The sequence below is a fragment of the Callorhinus ursinus genome, unplaced genomic scaffold (assembly GCF_003265705.2).
Source record: "Callorhinus ursinus isolate GAN/ISIS: 27379988/994484 unplaced genomic scaffold, GSC_fseal_2.0 scaffold1, whole genome shotgun sequence".
NCBI classification, from domain to species: Eukaryota; Metazoa; Chordata; class Mammalia; order Carnivora; family Otariidae; genus Callorhinus; species Callorhinus ursinus.
The window spans coordinates 117361736-117379209 of NW_027397063.1; the positions used below are offsets into that span (position 1 = coordinate 117361736).

Sequence of the window (17474 nt, forward strand, 5' to 3'; positions counted from 1 at the left end):
GGGGGGGGAAGGGAGAGGTTAGAAGGGCACTACATGTTCGTGGCAGTCTCCAAATCTTGTGACGGATAAGCATATTTTTAAATGGGGAATGAATCTCCGGGTAGCAGACCCTGTTAGCTTCTTCAGTATCTTTTTGGTTCTTGTCTTGGGTATGCTGGACTGTGGACTGATCTGTATTTCAGGGCCACTCTCCTGCTCTGAATACCTTGTAGGGAAAGGAGAACTTAGCTTTGGGTCAGTTGGTTGTACCTTTCCACCTAATTAGCTTTGTCGTTTGGGGAATTAATTTGAGAAATAATGGTGTTTTTGTGCTGAGACTGTGGATTCTGGAAATGAGCCCTAAGAGGAAGGTCTGATAAAAATGGCCCCAAATGGGAAGTCTTTGGTAGTTAAGGATACCTAGACATTCTTTGTGTGTTAGACTTTCTTTTGTGTGTTGTGGCACAAAATAACATTTCTCCCTCCTCTTTATTTAATCTCAGGTTTGTGGTACATCTTAGTGAAGGGGGGGATTATTTTTTTAATCATCCATTATCTGTCAGTTTTATTTTTATTTTTTTAAGTTTAAAAGACTTTCTTGAAGTGGACTCAATGTTGAAATGGTATTGCTTTTAGCAGTCTGTTTAGACATTGTTACATATATGGGTTTGTCGTCTTTAATCAAAGAAGAATGCTGTGTTTTTGTAATGTCCTGCCCTTCTTAATCCTCTTTTTAGTCTAGTTGAATTAGCTAAATTTAGTTGAGATGAATTAAAACTGCCAATTAGGTTAGTACTTGGAGCATAAGACTAAGGTTTAGGAAAAATAATGAATGCTTACAAATAGACTCATATCACATAATTATTTAAAAAATATTAATGCATACTGCATGGTTTTTAAAGGTTTTTTTGGTTAAAAGCTTGTATATAATTTGTGACTTTGTTTACATGTAAGAGTACATGTTAGAAACCAGCCAGGTGGGGGTAGGGGTTAGGAACAACCAGAGGCTGACAGTGATTGAGTGCCTGCCTTTACCGGCCCCTACATGTTTTATACACATCATTTCCTCTAATTTTCTTGTGACCCAGTTGAGTAGATAGTATTACTCCCATTTTAGAGTTGAAGAAAGTGAGGCTTTAACCTTTTCAAGGTCACACAATTTATAATCATTAAAAAAAATAAAGTGTTGACATAGGCCACAAAGTTATATTTAATTAAGATATTGTTTATATAGAAGTTTTGTTATGGCATGGTGGAAAAGAAGTCAGTGCTAATTAATACTTGAAATAATGTATATGCATTTGTCACCTGACCGATGAACATCCAGCTTTATGACCAGGAATGAGCTGTTGGGAGGCGGGGAGGGAGGACTGCTTCACTGATCAATCTCTGGGGTAAGAGGGATCTCCAGTGGTATTTTTTCTAATGCAGATAGAGTTGACCTGTTAAATTTTGACTCTTCTTGCCAGATCTAGGTCCATCTCCCTCATGCACCCTACCTTTAAAGTATTCCTTGGCTGTTCCTGGGTGGGGAAGAACAAGTGGGTAGGACTCAGATGTGTACCCGGCATCTTGAGTTCTCAGACTGAAGTTTCTCATAGAAACTCTTAACGGTGTTTAAGACTACTTGAAATAATAGTTTGTACTATATTTTTGTATCGTTTTGGGTTAAATGCCTCTGAAAGCTGACTTGGGAAACTAGTCATCATTTTATAATATTTCCAAGATGATGAGTTTGGAATTCCAAGTAAGAAACTTACAAATGAACTTGATAGTGACAGCTTTATAAATTGAACTAATTGCCCTTGATATGAGAATAAGTTGTTGTTTTAATTCAATTAATACGTGCACACAGTATAAAAATCAAATAGTGCTAAAAGGCTTAACAGAAAACACAGCAGTGTCCTACCCTTGGTCTTTTTATCCTCCAGGTCCTACTTTCCAGTGGAGGCTACCAATCTCATACTAGTTCTGTTTATTTATTTATTTTCCTATTTTTTACAGTCATATTTTGAAATTATAGAATAAGCATTCGATTGCCTAATACCATAATTGAGCACTTGCACTGTTCTCTGCCCCAGTTCCTCGATATAGCTACATAACAATTTTTGGTAAAACCACCAATCAGTATTTACATTATTGCATATATATTTATTGCTCACTTCTGAGTTAAATAGTGATGCCAGATTATGGGGTTTTTTTTTCCCCCTGGAGCAAATAACTGCCTTCAACTTTTTGGTTAGTTTTTCATGTATTTATGGCTACATTCCTCAAATACCCCAAGAAATATGTTCAATGCCTTTGATATTTTTTTCCAGGTAGCAGTCGTCTCTCATCCCACTTGGTTTCCTCGTAGAGAATCCCTGCTTGGGAGCCTTCCATCCTCCTATTCCATTCTGGACAGTAGGATTGTTTTTCCTGTAATTTCTGTTCCCTTCTCTCCTGCCTTAGAGCCTGTTTCCTGGATCACTTGTTTTCTTTTTCTTGGTTTGCTTTGTTTTGCTAAAGGGTATGTTGAGTAGCTTCCTAAGAAGGGATGCATGGGAGGTAAATTATTTGAGGCCTTGCATGTCTGAAGGTGTCTACCATAGGTGCTTTATAGGTCCTTTATAGATAATTTGGCTACCTTCAGAATAGTAGGCTGAAAATATATTTTTTCCCCATAATTTTGGATTGGATTTAAGGGTTTCTGATGAAAAACTCAAAACCATCTGATTTTTGTTTGTTTTTATTTTTCTGTTTTTATTGAAGCTCAGGGTCTTTTTCTCTGGTATTCTGAAATTTATTTTTTAAAAAAGATTTTATTTATTTATTTGAGAGAGAGAGAGAGAGAGAGCAGGAGAGGGAGAGGGAGAAGCAGACTCCCCACTCAGCAGAGAGCCCGATAGGGCTCAATCCCAGGATCCTCAGATCATGACCTGAGCCAAAGGCAGACGCTTAACTGACTGAGCCACCCAGGCACCCCTGGCATTCTGAAATTTTAGTAAGCTTTTGTGTGGGTCCTTCCTTCTGTTCGCCTGTTGTCTCTCTTAGTTAGGCCCTGTGGATCTAGAGACTCATATTCTTCAGTTTTCAAAAATGTCTGTTACTTTGATGATTTCCTACCCTTTGTTTTTTGTTTTTTTCTGAGACATCTATTGGTTTGATTCTTGAATCTCCTGGAATTGATCTTCAGATACTCTTAACCTATGTTGCCTCTTGTTTATATCTTTATATTTGGAGGTGGAAAGTGTGTGGGTGGGAATCTTCTCAATTATGTCTTCTAAACTTTTATTTTTAAAATTTTAATGATGTTTTTAAGTTTCAGAAGCTCTTTTTGTTCTCTGTTTTCATTTCCATTTATTTTCATTTTCTGTTTCCATTTTATTCTTTATGGATGTATTATCTTTGAGGTATGTGTAATTTTTTCTATATTTTTCATTTTTTCTGTATGTTTAATATGTTTTTAATATTTCTTCTGCTTCCTCCAGTGTGCTTGTTCATTTCAGGGTTCTTTTTATGGTTCTTTAGATTACAAATGTCTGGTCATCCTTGGCTGTCTGCAATTAAGAGTGAGATGCTGAAAAGTTGATTAGGAGAGAGAGTATGTGTGCTGGTGGTCTAGTGACTTCCTTTGGAGTACAGGTAGACTTTTCATTGCCCATCTACTCCACATATCGGCACCTTCACGTCTTCCTTGAGAACAGTGTCTGCAGAGAATTTACTTCGAATATCCTGCCGCTAATGTGTTTGGTAATACACTGGCTGCCTGGGTTTGGGTTATCTGGTTGAGGAGGGATGGAATGGAGATAAAGGCCACCCACCATTCAAGCTGTAGACTTTGACTGCTCCTCTTTACAGTTCTCCTGCCTCCGTGGTTCAGTTTCTTCAGGAAAAACTTATGGTCTCCTGCTGGATCTGGTGGCCCACCCCTTGTAGAGGCACCCACTTTGTCAGGCCTGAGCCTCAGGTTGGCTTTTGGTACCTCAGGGGTCCTGAGGAGCAGTGACCACTTCTTCATCTGGCATCCCTCTTGGAAAAGTTTGTTGAAATGATGTGTTTGTTGTTGTCTTCTTTCCCTTTCTGTTTGTCTTTGTGGTTTAATGTCTTTGTGATTTCATTAGTATCGTTCAAAGGAGTTTGGGGATGAAATGGGGATCAAGGCCAGTGGTCATTCCACAATATGTAAATGACAGTTAAGGTTGGGCTTTGACTATTGAAGAGCTGTTGATGTGTAACAGGTTTGTTTTGTTTTTTTGTAATAATATTTAGAAGAGTAGTGGTTGATACTTTTTAGAATGCTGCTGGAATGTAGCAATCTTTTGCCTTTGTCAGGCACAAAGGTAATTGCTGTTTTAAGTATATACTGTTATTTCCATTTTATAGAAGAGGAAACAAACTTAGAGGAAGTATGTAGTTAACCCAGTTCCTTGGTTGTGGGGCATATAGTCCTGATGGAAGTCTGTCTGTACAGAGACTCCAAAAGCCTCAGGAGCTTTTACTCTCCATGTGGCATCGCTGTATCCCCAAGCCCAGTTTCATTGCTCTCATTTACTCTTATTAACAGGCTGCAATGTAGACATTCATTTCCCCATTTTTACCGGTGAGGACTTTGATTTGGGGCCCTTTGGGCAGTGAGTAAAGGGTCTGGTCTTGCCTCAGTCCTGCTTGAATCCAGAATCCATCTTGCCTCTTTGTCAGCTCTGGAGGAGCTGTGATTAACCGAAAACACTCAAGAAGTAGAATCTGAAAGCCTGCTACTACGTGTTTGTGCTCTTGACTGTTATCTGCATTGTCCCATGTTCTCTCTCTAATTGTATTAGATAATGATACATAGTTCTGTGTATCCTAATAATAATTCTAATAGTGTTGAGTTCCCTGGAAATCCAGGGCTTGTGAAACTAGTATGTGGCTGGGGCAGTGCTAGGAGTCTGCTCCTAGCAGCGTGCTGAGGGGTGAGGGCTGTTGTATAAACGGGTTATGGTAGCAGTGGTGGCAGAGATAGGGACTCTGCCAGGGGTCTTAGAGGACCAGGGGTCTTCTAAGAATAGCCTCTGCCTCCCACCAATTAGAAATGCACTTTGGGTAACTTGCTTTTCTGTTAAAGTAAATACCCTCTGGAAGAGTTAAGCACTGTTCACATCTTATTTAAAATCAATTAAATACAAGTTGAGATCAGTGCTCCCCAGATCAGTCCAGTAAAATTTTTTGAAGCCCAACCAAATACCGCATATTGTGGTAGAAAATGGTGACTCAAAATTATTAAATTCCTTTTCTGGAGGAACTCAGAATTTCAGAGGGGAGACTAACCATTTTATTGAGGACTGTAACACTGAGATAAGAGTCATAGTGCTGATTGACATAAGTAAGTTATTGTAGGAGTGAATACTTTTGACTCTAGAAAGGGGAAGGGGAGAGAGCCTTAGAGAGTTTAGTGAAAGTGTTCCAGGAACGGAGACATTTGAGGATGAGTTTGATAGGCAGAAAAGAGGAGCGATTCTTGTCAGGTGAGAAAACAGTATGAAAAAGCTATAGATGTACAGAAGTAGATGGGTGTGAAATCATGAAATAGGAAAAATCTAATGTGGCTAAAATGAGAAAAATTGGCAAAGCCAGGGAGTGGCAGAATATAAAGCTGGGAGGTAGGTTGAGATTGGATTAGGAATTTGAATTTCATCTTGTAGGAAATGAGGAGCTGTTGGATGAATTTAGGAAAAGAGAGTGCACAAACAGGACTGGGTTACAGAAAAGTTGACTTTTGGCTCCAGTGGGAAGGGGCTTGGAGAAAGACAAGCTGGATTTGGGAAACGGGACAGAGTCAGCCTTGTGCTGATAAGAAGGATCAACTAGGGTAGTTGAAGGAGTGGGATAGATTTGTGAGGAATGTGCACGGAGTTTGGAAAAGACTTAGTGGGGGAGACCTGACGTTAAAGCAAAGAGAGGAGTCAGAGAGGACTCCAGGGTTTCAGATTTGGGCTGTTGAACTGAGGAACTCTTTCCATTTGGGAGGTGGTTGAGGGAAAGAAAAATAAGATGAGCCATGTGTTCCTCTCCTCCCAGCACCTCTCTTTCCTCTTAAACCTCAGGCCAAGTGCTTGGTGGGGGAGGGAAGTGAGAGTGTCCTCCCTACTGATGTCTCTGGCATACGCTGAGAGGTTGTGGGGTGCTTGCTGGTGGAGTTGGTTAGCACCCTGTGGCAAACTCTTAACCCGGGGCATTTTGGGTGGGGTTGGTGGCATTGGTGCAGCATTAATTTGAGTCCATGTGTTCTTCATTGGGAGAGCAAGGCTGAGACATTGTGCAATTGTGGGTTTTGAGTTTTTTTCTCCCCATCTTCATGCTACACATGTGGGAGAACTCTATGCAATTATGGCTAAACCTGTTCCCTGTGAGTCACATCCTGAGTTGACTAGTCAGTTCTGAAGGTGCTGCCTAAAATACTGTTTGGATTTTAAGGGTCACTTTGGAAACAAATGAAATCTGAGGGTATTTTTATGAGCATCCTCAATTGAGAAGTTTCATAGCATTACTTTCGTGGTTTTAATGCAGTTTTGCCAGTGTTGTGAAAAAACTTGCCAACTATACATACTAAAACAAAACAAAACAAAACAAAAACTTGAACATGAAAAAGCTATAGATGTATAGCTTTAGCTACTCTGAAGTTATATTCCACTTAAAAGTGCTTTTTTGTGTTATCCTTGTTGATGCAAATCAAGTACAATATTTTCTGATCAAAATGTTATTAAACAACTTTCATTTATGTGGGACCTCTTAAGATGTAATGTGCCAAACAAATATGTGTATATTGCTGAGTTACATAATACTTAGTGAGTGATTCTTTTTACTGTGCCTAGCAAGTGTTACTGCTGAGCAGTAGAATATTTCTGAAAAGTAATTTCATAGGTCTCATGCTTGTTCATGAGATAAATATGTTATGTCTTGTTTATAAATAAATATGTTCTTATGTGTGTTTTAGTATACCTCTTGCTATATGCCAAGTACTTCACATGTGTTCTCTTTTTGTTTATCAACCATACAAAGTAGGTGGCATTGACTTTTTTTTTTTAATAGATAAAGTTGAGGGTCTGGGAAATTACAGAATTCACAGGAGGTCACAGAGATGTCTGGGGCTTTGTGACTCCAAAGTACATACTTTCTCTCTCTGTTGCCTCTGAAGGTTAGCAGTTTACTTAGTCTGTCTAACCAGAATCACCTGAGGGGCTTAAACAAAATATGGATTCCTAGACCTATCCTGAGCAATTTATTTAGGAGATCAGAGATCGGGCCCAACTCGTGAGCTTTTTGAATGCCATATTTCATTGATTATAAGATGTTTCATTGATTATGTTTTCCCACGTTTGAACATCTCTGAAATTGGAACCATTTTACAACGAAAGGTGAGTCATCAGTTAATTGACAGTTCTTTTTTATCTTTCTTAGTGGCACAAAAAATAATGGTGCAGTTTAGATTAAACGAAATACGGTATTGTAAAAGGATTACCACCTTTCCTTTTTGGGGGTGTGGGGGAGATACCTCTCACAACTCTCGTTCAGTGTTGTAAAATTCACTGGTGGTATTTATTATTTGCTTGTGGTAATGGCTGTGTAGTAATATCCTTGCAAGGAAAGCAAATGATGGCAGTGAGATACTACCATTAGGTTTACAAGCAATGGTAACTCAGTTATCAGCTACGAAGTGCTGCCAAAAGAAAGATCAGTGATTCTCAACCTTTTTTTGTGAAAGTTTTCTGGCCTTTCCCTAGACAAAGGCATGGCTACCCAGCCATATTATGTTTTGCATACTGTGCCTACTTAGACTTTGGGAGCTTTGTAGGGACCTCTGATGATAGCTTATGGATACATCTTGTGTCCCACAAAAGCTGGTTCTGGAAGGGGGCATATTACATTCTGTATTTCATCCTGGTATTCCCTGACCTCCTACATGAATTTTTAAAGATTTGCATACATTAAGGTTCACTTAATTGTGTTATATGACTTTTGACAGATGTATAGTGTCATGTATCCACCATCATATCATATAGGATAAATTTACCACCCCCCCAAAGATCCCCTGATTTATTTTAAATAAATTTGCTTTTTAAAACGTATTTATTTTGGGGATGCCTGGGTGGTTCAGTCATTAAGCGTCTACCTTCGGCTCAGGTCATGATCCCAGGATTTTGGGATCAAGCTCTGCATCAGGCTCTCTGCTCAGCGGAGAGCCTGCTTCTCCCTCTCCTACTCCCCCTGCTTGTGTTCCTTCTCTTGCTGTGTTTCTTTCTGTCAGATAAATAAATAAAATCTTTTAAAAAAAATATGTTTATTTTGGAAAGGCTCACAGATTCAAAAATAGAATAATATAATGAACCTATGTGTACTCATCATCCAGCTTCAACAACTGTCAACTAATGGCCTTTTTTTTTTGGTCTGTATCTCTCTACTCCCCAGTCTGCTCCTTTGCTCTCACTGCCCTGATTCCCCACTTGGATTATTTGAAGCAAACTCAGACACATAATTTTGCAAAAGCTTTTTAGTATGTATCTCTAAAAGATAGGGATTTAAAAATTTATAATAACCATTACCACGCCTAAGAAATTAACGGTTCATAAATATCAAGTATCTGTGCTGTTTGGATCTCTCTGATTTATAGAAAAATGTTTATATGGAGACTCTTGCCTGCCACCTCTTTCCTCTTTTATCCCCCTTCACTTCCCATGTGTTTAGTTCCTCTGGTGCCAAGCTCTTTCTCACCCTAGGGTCTGCATTTGATGGTTGCTTTGCCTCACATACTTTCCCCAGATCCTTACAGGACTGGAGCCTTACAGATCCCCCTTACAATGTCACTGCCTCAGAGAGCCTTGCCTTCCTAGGGTTGACCCCCAGTGCCACTCTGTTCTTATCACCCTGTTTTATTTTATTTATTTATTTTTTTTTTTAAAAAAGATTTTATTTATTTATTTGAGAGAGAGAGAAAGAGATAGCACGAGAGGGAAGAGGGTCAGAGGGAGAAGCAGACTCTCTGCTGAGCCGGGAGCCCGATGTGGGACTCGATCCCGGGACTCAGGGATCATGACCTGAGCCGAAGGCAGTCGCTCAACCAACTGAGCCACCCAGGCGCCCCCACCCTGTTTTGTTTTAAGCATGTGATACTTTTGTTGTTTCTGTCTCCCCCTATATGAAAGTTAGTTTTATTTGAGTAAAGACCTTTTATATTGTTCCACTCTATATCCCCAGCACTTAAAACAATATCTGGCATGTAGTAGACATTCAGTAAAAGTTCAGTGAATGAATAAATCATACTTCTTTTAGGGAAGATTCACTATCTTATGCCTTATGGCGGTCATCATTCTCTTTATCATTTCCCATTGCCTGCTGAGTTATTATCCAAGAAGGGAGTTGGGCTGGACTGACTTATATTTATGAATGGGAGTTTAAATAAATTAGTTTTTAATACCTTATTTTCTTTGAGGTTGCCTGATTTTCCCATCTCTGTTCCTTGTACCCCTCTCTCTGGGTAAGGTGTCCCCCATCTTGGCTTCCATAGCTCTACACTCTGTACAAACAAATCAGTGTCACTATACCCATCACATTCTGTCTTTTCCATATACTGCACTAAGGCCACCCCAAGACTTGACTAGCAGCTCCCAGCAGACTGTTGGTCTGCAGGACAGTTGAAGGATGGAAAGTATTCAAAAGAGATTCTGGCAAAAGTTATTAAAAGTTATTAAAGTTATTTCTAGTTATTAAAAGCTGGGAAGTGCAATTTCTCATCTTTTCTTCTGAAATGCTTAAGCTACTGTTAATTCTGTCCAGTGCATTTTTTCATCATACACATTGTAGTTTACACCTCTAGAAAATTGATTTGTGTCTTTTTATATCTTCCATGTCTCTACTTAACTTTTGACCATGTGAAGTACAGTTATAATAGTTGTTTAAATGTTCTTGTCTACTAATTCTAACATCTGTGCCAGTTCTGGATTGGTTTCAATTAATTTATCTATCACCTATCTATCTATCTATCTATTTATTTTCCTTTTGTGGTGGGGGGCAGGGCATGCCTGGTAGTTTTTGAGCGAATGACAGGCATTATGAATTTTACTCTGTTAAGTGCTGAATATTTTTGTATTCCTATAAATAGTTTTGGGTTTTGTTCTGGGACTCAGTTAAGTTACTTGGCAGCAGTTTGATCCTTCTGATCTTGCTTTTCGGACTTGTTAGATAGGACAGGAGCAATGTTCAGTGTAGGGCTAATTATTCCCCACTACTGAGTTAAGACCCCTTTTGTACTTTCTCTGGTGACCTGTGTGAAGCATGAGATTTTCCAGTCTCGCTGGTGGAAATAGGTGATACTCTAGATCCTAGGTAAGTAGGATTGTACATTTTTCCTTTCTCTGTCCTTGTGCAGCTTCCTTGTCCATCCTCTGGTCAGTACTTAGCTGAAGACTGGAGGGCAACCATCTGCAGATCTTGAGTCTTCTGTGCTGCTTTCTCCTCTGTGGTACTTCATCCTGCATATCCTAGCTGTCTCTGTCTTCCTGAACTCTCATATTTTGTATGGTTCTTGGCTATCTCAGACAAGAGAGTTAGTCTCGTCCTATTATTCTATCTTATCTAGAAGTGGAAATAGTCAAGGATTATCTTTATGATTGCTTGCATCTTTTCTAACTTAAATTATTTGTCAAAGGAGAGAATTTAGTCCAATTTAAAGAAAAAAGTTTTATGGTTTTGTATATGTGTGCATGCACATGTACACAAATGTGGGAATACAGTAAATAACATGGTGGGACAGTACTGAATTCTGCATTTTTTAGTTTCAATTTCATCTTATGGCAGGCATATGTGTTTAATCAATGTAAGTGTTGGTTTCTTCGTATGTTAAGACGAGATGCTTTTCAACTACAACAGGATGTCTGTTACCACAGTTGGCATAATGTATGTGAAAATGCTACATAATCCTCAAAACAATTTATTTTAGTTATTGGTGGGAGATTTGCATGGTTTTGGATGAAAACTAAAATTATAGAATGTTTGAAAGAGAGGTCACTTAGATATCAACCTGGTTGATCGATTGTCTTTATTATCAACACTTAAAACTCATGCTCCAAACAATTATTTACTGAATGTTTACTAGGCCTTATTTTAGAGGCTTAATATATTTTAATAAATAGATAATATTTTAATAAAACAGACAAATATCCCTGCCCTCATGGAACTGACATCTAGCAGAGGGCTAAGTGACTTGCCTGAGAAGAGAATGTAGCTTTGGAACTGGACTTCAGGTTAGCACTTTGCAATGCAAGTTGCTGGCAGGGAGAAGTGATGTCTGTGAGTTCCATTGTGCTTTGAGCCCCTGGACATAACAGTCAACTCTAAGTTATTAATGGCCTCCATGGCTGACTGAGTTCAGAGATCATGCTCCTATTAGGAGTTGGCTATGAAGGAAGTTGAATGATGATCACATCAAATGGTAACTTATTCCATCTCTATTACAGAGCTGTACCTGCAATGCATGTTTGAGCTGGTGGTCAGATTATTTTCTTTTTCAGATAGGACAGGAACCAATGACAAATTACCTTCCAGAGTATCTTTTGACCAGATACTGGAACATTGTAGCGCCAAGGCAGGGCATGCTTCATATGTTATGCTATAGTGCTGGAGATTATGGGTTGTTTTTGTCACTTGTTTTCCTTCGATAGGATTTGGGAAGCACTTTTATCATCTCTGCAATTGTGGCACAAAACATCTTTGGGGGCGTTCTTTTATGGATTTTTTTTTAGATGACAAATATGTTGATTAGACCCAAAATCTTGTTCTTTATCTTCTATTTTAGTGTCTAGCTCTCTTTATAATTTCTTATCCATCTACTATAGTATTTTCAGATGGCGAAGGTGACAGTTATCATTTGAGTCATCCATTTGAAATCAAAAGTGACCTTACTCTACTTTTTTTTTTTTTTTGAGAGAGAGAGAGAGAATAAGAGAGAGCATGAGAGGGAAGAGGGTCAGAGGGAGAAGCAGACTCCCTGCTGAGCAGGGAGCCCGATGTGGGACTCGAGCCCAGGACTCCAGGATCATGACCTGAGCCGAAGGCAGTTGCTTAACCAACTGAGCCACCCAGGCGCCCCTTACTCTACTTTTGATTCTACACAGGTGATATCATCACAGGTACTAGAGAGATAAACCTGACCACAGTATTTATGATGGATAGCTTTGGGCTTCCATTTTCAGGGATCATGGAATTACATTGAAATCTACTTTCTGAAATGTAATCTTTGGAAGATAGATCTGTTCTGATCTATCTTGATCTGTTAAATCAGTGGTAACAAATAGCTACTTCAGTGGATTGTTTTTTAAGTAAACTTGATTTTGACCACATTATCATGTTTTCTTCCTGAAGTGGCAAAGTAAGCAAGGGTGCTCTGTGATTGCAGATGCCTGGCTTTTCCTTGTGAGGACCAGGAGATTCCCTTCCTTCAAGTTGACTCCTTAGCTGTACATCTCAGGGACCGAGAGGGTGGACCTGCTTGCCTTTCCTTCAAGGAGGCCAGTTTTAGGCAGGAGATGAGGAGGCAACCTGGAGGAAGGGAGTGGAGGGAGGGGGCATGTTTACTGTTGTCTTCTATTGTCAATCAGGCATACCGTTTTTCTCTTCAAAGCTCACTTTTATTCTTTTTATACTCTCTGTGTGTACATGTATATGCTCTTGATTGAGTTCTTTGGAGATGCTTAAGGTTGTAGGAGAAAGATTGGAGGAAAATGATGAATTGGTAGAGGATTACATGAAAAATCTTATTTAATCTATAAGATTATGGTTTACACAGTTACAGAGATTGAAGATTTATGTGCTTTTTTTTTTTAAAGATTTTATTTATTTTGACAGAGAGGGGGAGAGAGAGAGAGTGACAGAACACAAGCAGAGGGAGTGGGAGAGGGAGAAGCAGGTCCCCACTGAGGAGGGAGTCTGATGTGGGGCTCGATCCCAGGACCTTGGGATCATGACCTGAGCCGAAGGCAGACGCTTAATCGACTGAGCCACCCAGGCGCCTGTGCTTTTTCTTTTTTAATTATGAGGAAAGAATGCCCCTTTCCTATAGTCTAATTTAATTTCTAAATTCCTTATGATGTAGTTAAATATTAGGTCTCAGCTAATTTTCTAGTTATAATTTGACCATAGCTAGATTTATTAGATTCTGATGGACAAATTATTTTATTGTATCTATGTCAGCTTATTAGTTTCCATAAACCAGGAATATTTGAAATAAGATCACCTTATTTATTTTCTTTTAGCATTGATTAAAATATAGAGTATTTAGTGGTTTTATACATAGAAAGTGATGTTGGCTTTTTTTTCCTCTGGCTCATGTAGTTCACTATACTCAGAACTTAGATTATCTTGACTAAATAAATTTTTTACTTAAGTTTTGACTAGCATTTAGAAACTGGATGATATCATAGAATATAGTAGAGGTTTGGCTGACATTTGGAAATCATAGATGATATCATAGAATAATAGAATTTTGTGGCTGGGGAGGGACATTAACATCATCTGGTTTAACTCTCTTGTTTTATAGTTGAGAAAATTGATGCCTAGAGAAAGTGGTTAAATAATTGATTGCCAAAGTTCACTCACTTACTTGTAAAAATTCTGCTTTAGTTCTGTTTCCACGACATCATTTTTGTTTTCCTGCCTTAACTGATTTCTCACGTTTTCTTTAAAATATCATTTCCCTTAAAATTCATCTTTGATGTAGTTGATTTTTATCAGCAGGCTGCCATTCATGCATCTAACATTTGAATAGCTACAAATATTCTACGACCCCAGCCCTGCTTGTGAGGTGTACAGGGTAATAGGGAAGACAGATGCGTGAACAGCTCCCTGCAATATATTTTGTTAAGTGCTATTAAAGGTAGCTCATTTTATAAAGGGAGATGGTTTCCTCCTTGGTACTAGTCAGCTGTTGTTGCCTTGAGAAACCAATAGTTAACTTTTAAAATCATTTGGAAAATTTTTTGAACTATTGAATTATTTGAACTTGAGGTAGACAGGCCAGATCATGTAGGACACAGGCCTTGAATTAAAGTTTGGACTTAAGGGACGCCTGGGTGTCTCAGTCGGTTAAGCGCCTGCCTCTGGCTCAGGTTCTGAATCCAGGGTCCTGGGATCGAGTCCCGCGGGCTCCTTGTTCAGCGGGAGCCTGCTTCTTCCTTCTCACTCTGCCACTCCCCCTGCTTGTGCTCTGTCTCTCTCTGACAAATAAATAAAATCTTAAAAAAAAAAATAAAGTTTGGACTTAAGATTGTATAGGAAAAAATGAAATTTTCTTGATGAGAATTGAGAGTTTTGGGGAACAACTTTGGTTTCTTGGCTTCGAATTTGGTTTGTTTAAAAATAAAATTATGAACAAATGCCATAATTTCTAATAAGAGCATCATTCCTACTTTGCTGGAATTGGCAGTGAAAAATTTAAGTCTGGTTATTGTAATTGAACAACTGAAATGGTTTTCGTTCTTTGTTAGAACAAAAAAATTATACTTACTTGAATAACAAAATGCTGCCTCTTCAGTCTGTGGCTGTCCACTCTTGCTTCTCTCCACCTTCCCCAGAGCCCCTATATCCCTCCACCCACTCTACTTTGTCTGCTCTGTTCTCTTTTCTGCTGGCCCTTTCACTTTATCTTGAGAAGCTCCAGTTCAGTTTTGAGGTCCTCTCTGACTCTTTTCATAATGTCTTTATCTCTTCAGCTTAACTGAGACCTGATTTTCTCTTGTAAGTGATAGTTTCCTCATAATTCTTTCCAGTCACTGAAAGCCAATTTTATTATACTCCCTCCCCATTTATGGGGGCAGAGGCCGGCTCTTTTTCTTTTTTAAAAATAATAATTTGTTGAGGTGAAATTCATATAACATAAAACTAACCATTTTAAAGTGAACAGTTCAGTACCATTTAGTACATGTACAATGTGCAACCACCACTTCTTACTCCAAAACAGTTCCATTACTCCAAAGTAAAAACTCCTCACCCATTAACTCCTACCCCCCCCAAGCCCCTGGCAACCACCAATTTGCATTCTATCTCTATGGATTTGTTTATTCTGGATATTTTGCATAAATGGAATGATAAAATGTGAGACTTTGTCTGGCTTCTCTTATTTAGCATAGTATTTTGGAGGTTCATCCACATTATAGCATGTATCAGTACTTCATTCCTTTCTGTGGCTGAATAATCCATTCTATGTATATATCAGAATTCGTTTACCCATTTTTATGTTGATGGACATTTGGGCTGTTTTCACATTTTTCTATTATGAATAATGCTATGAACGTGTATAAATGTACTTGACTGAGTGTCTTCAATTTAGGATATATACCTAGAAGTGGTATTGTGGGCTGTAAGGATATTTCTATGATTAACCTTTTTTTTTTTTTTTTTTTTAAGTAAGCTCTACACCCAACATGGGTCTTGAACTCACAACCCTGAGATCAAGAGTTGCATGCTCTACTTACTGAGCCAGCCAGGTGCCCCTATGTTACCTTTTTGAGGAACCACCGAACTGTTTTACACAGTGGCTGAACCATTTTGCATTTCCACCAGCAATGTGTAAAAGTTCCAGTTCTCCACATCTTTGCTAACACTTCCTATTCTGGTTTTTTTGTTTGTTTGTTTTTGTGTGTTTTTTTTTTAATTAAAGCTATCCTAGTGGGTGTGAAATGATACCTCATTGTGGTTTCCATTTACATTTCCCTAATGACTAATGATTGTTGAGCATCTTTTTATATGTTTATTGGTCATTTGTGTATCTTCTTTGAAATGTCTACTCAGGTCCCTTGCCTATTTTTTGAGCTTTTTTTGTTGAGTTGTAAGTCCTTTATATATTTTGGATACTAGACCTTTATTAGACACATAATTTGCAATATTTCCTCCATTCTCTAGGTTATCTTCACCTTCTTGATAATGTTTTGATGCACAGAAGTTCTAAATTTTATGAAGTCTAGTTTATCTACTTCTGTTCCTCATGCTTTTGGTGACATATCAAAGAATCCATCGACAAATTCAAGATCATAATGATTTACCCTTATGTTTTCTTCTAAGAGTTTTATATTTTTAGGTCTTATATTTAGGTTGCTCGTCTATTTTGAATTGTTTTTATATATGGTATGAGGTAGGGGTCTAATTTCGTTCTATTGTGTGTGGTTATCTAGTTAACCCAGCATAATTTATTGAAGAGGCTATTCTTTCCTCATTAAATGGCCTTGGCATCCTTGTCAAAAATCAGCTGGCTAGAAATATATGGGTTTATTTTTGGATTCTCAGTTCTATTCCATGGGTCTACATGTCTGTTATGTTGGAACCATACTGTTTTGGTTTCTGTGGCTTTGTGGTGAGTTTTGAAATCAGCAATTGTGAATTCTTCAACTATGTTCTTTTTCAAGACTGTTTTGGCTGTTGGGAGCTATGTGCAATTCCATATTAATTTGAGAATCTGCTTTTCCATTTCTGGAAAAAAAAAGGGTAGTTAGAATTTTGATAGAGTTTGTACTGGTAGATACCTTCGGGTAGTATTACCACCTTAACAATGGTGAGTCTTCCAATCCATGAAGATGGGATGACTTTCCATTTATTTGGGTCTAATTTAATTTCTTTCAGCAGTGTTTTATAGTTTTCATTGTTAAGCCTTTTCATATTTATTGTAAGGTAGTTCATTGTTTTGGATGCTGTTGTAAATGGAATTGTTTTCTTAATTTCCTTTTTGGATTGTTATTTAGGGACCAGTTTTTATCATGCATTATATTCTTCCTTTCCTATTTTGATTGTTTTGCCCCAAGACAGTGACTCCGCATCCTCTTCCTTTTTGATGTCAGTGATATTTACTTATATGATCTTTGACCCATTAGGGTTGTTGGAATCACCTGACTTCTGTAAGGTGCTCTTCATAACTTCATACCCTGACTTGTTTTTATTTCCCTCCCTTTATCCCAAAGGGTATTAAAACCTGCCCTAATTGTTTTCTCAGCTATTACTCCTTTGACCACACTGGTGTTCTAGTTCCCAGGTCTCTTTTCCAAATAAGACATTTACTGAAATGGCCACTTTAGACTTGGTCCATTTCTTGGGCCTTGGAACTACCTTTTTCTCACCAGGACACACCAGCCTTCTTTCTCAATCACTCCTTTCTGCTGAAACCAGGCGCTGTGTCCTAGTCGCCTAAAGAGTTACATATTTCCTGGCTTGCTACAGACTGGCTCAGTAAAGCATTACTGAATAGATTGTTTCCCTTGTTGCCTACCTAACCATTCCCCGTTACCAACTTCACGTCTGTGGAGCCTACCACATCACTTGCAGACAATGATAACTCCTGTCATCTGCTACTCCTGCTTTGAGACTACATTTAATTACTATTGTCATATTTGACAAACTAATAATTGATAGCAATTAGAAAAGAGTGAATTATCTAGATCCCATCTTCGTTTGTCTTTTACTTTTTTCTTTTCTTTTTTAAGATTTTATTTATTTGAGAG

General features: G+C 38.3%; 1 protein-coding gene across 1 annotated transcript in view; it reads left to right on the plus strand.

The window, feature by feature from the left end:
- Positions 1-17474, plus strand: part of RYK (receptor like tyrosine kinase) — a 94916-nt gene that overhangs the window by 1166 nt on the left and 76276 nt on the right. The window lies entirely within an intron of this gene.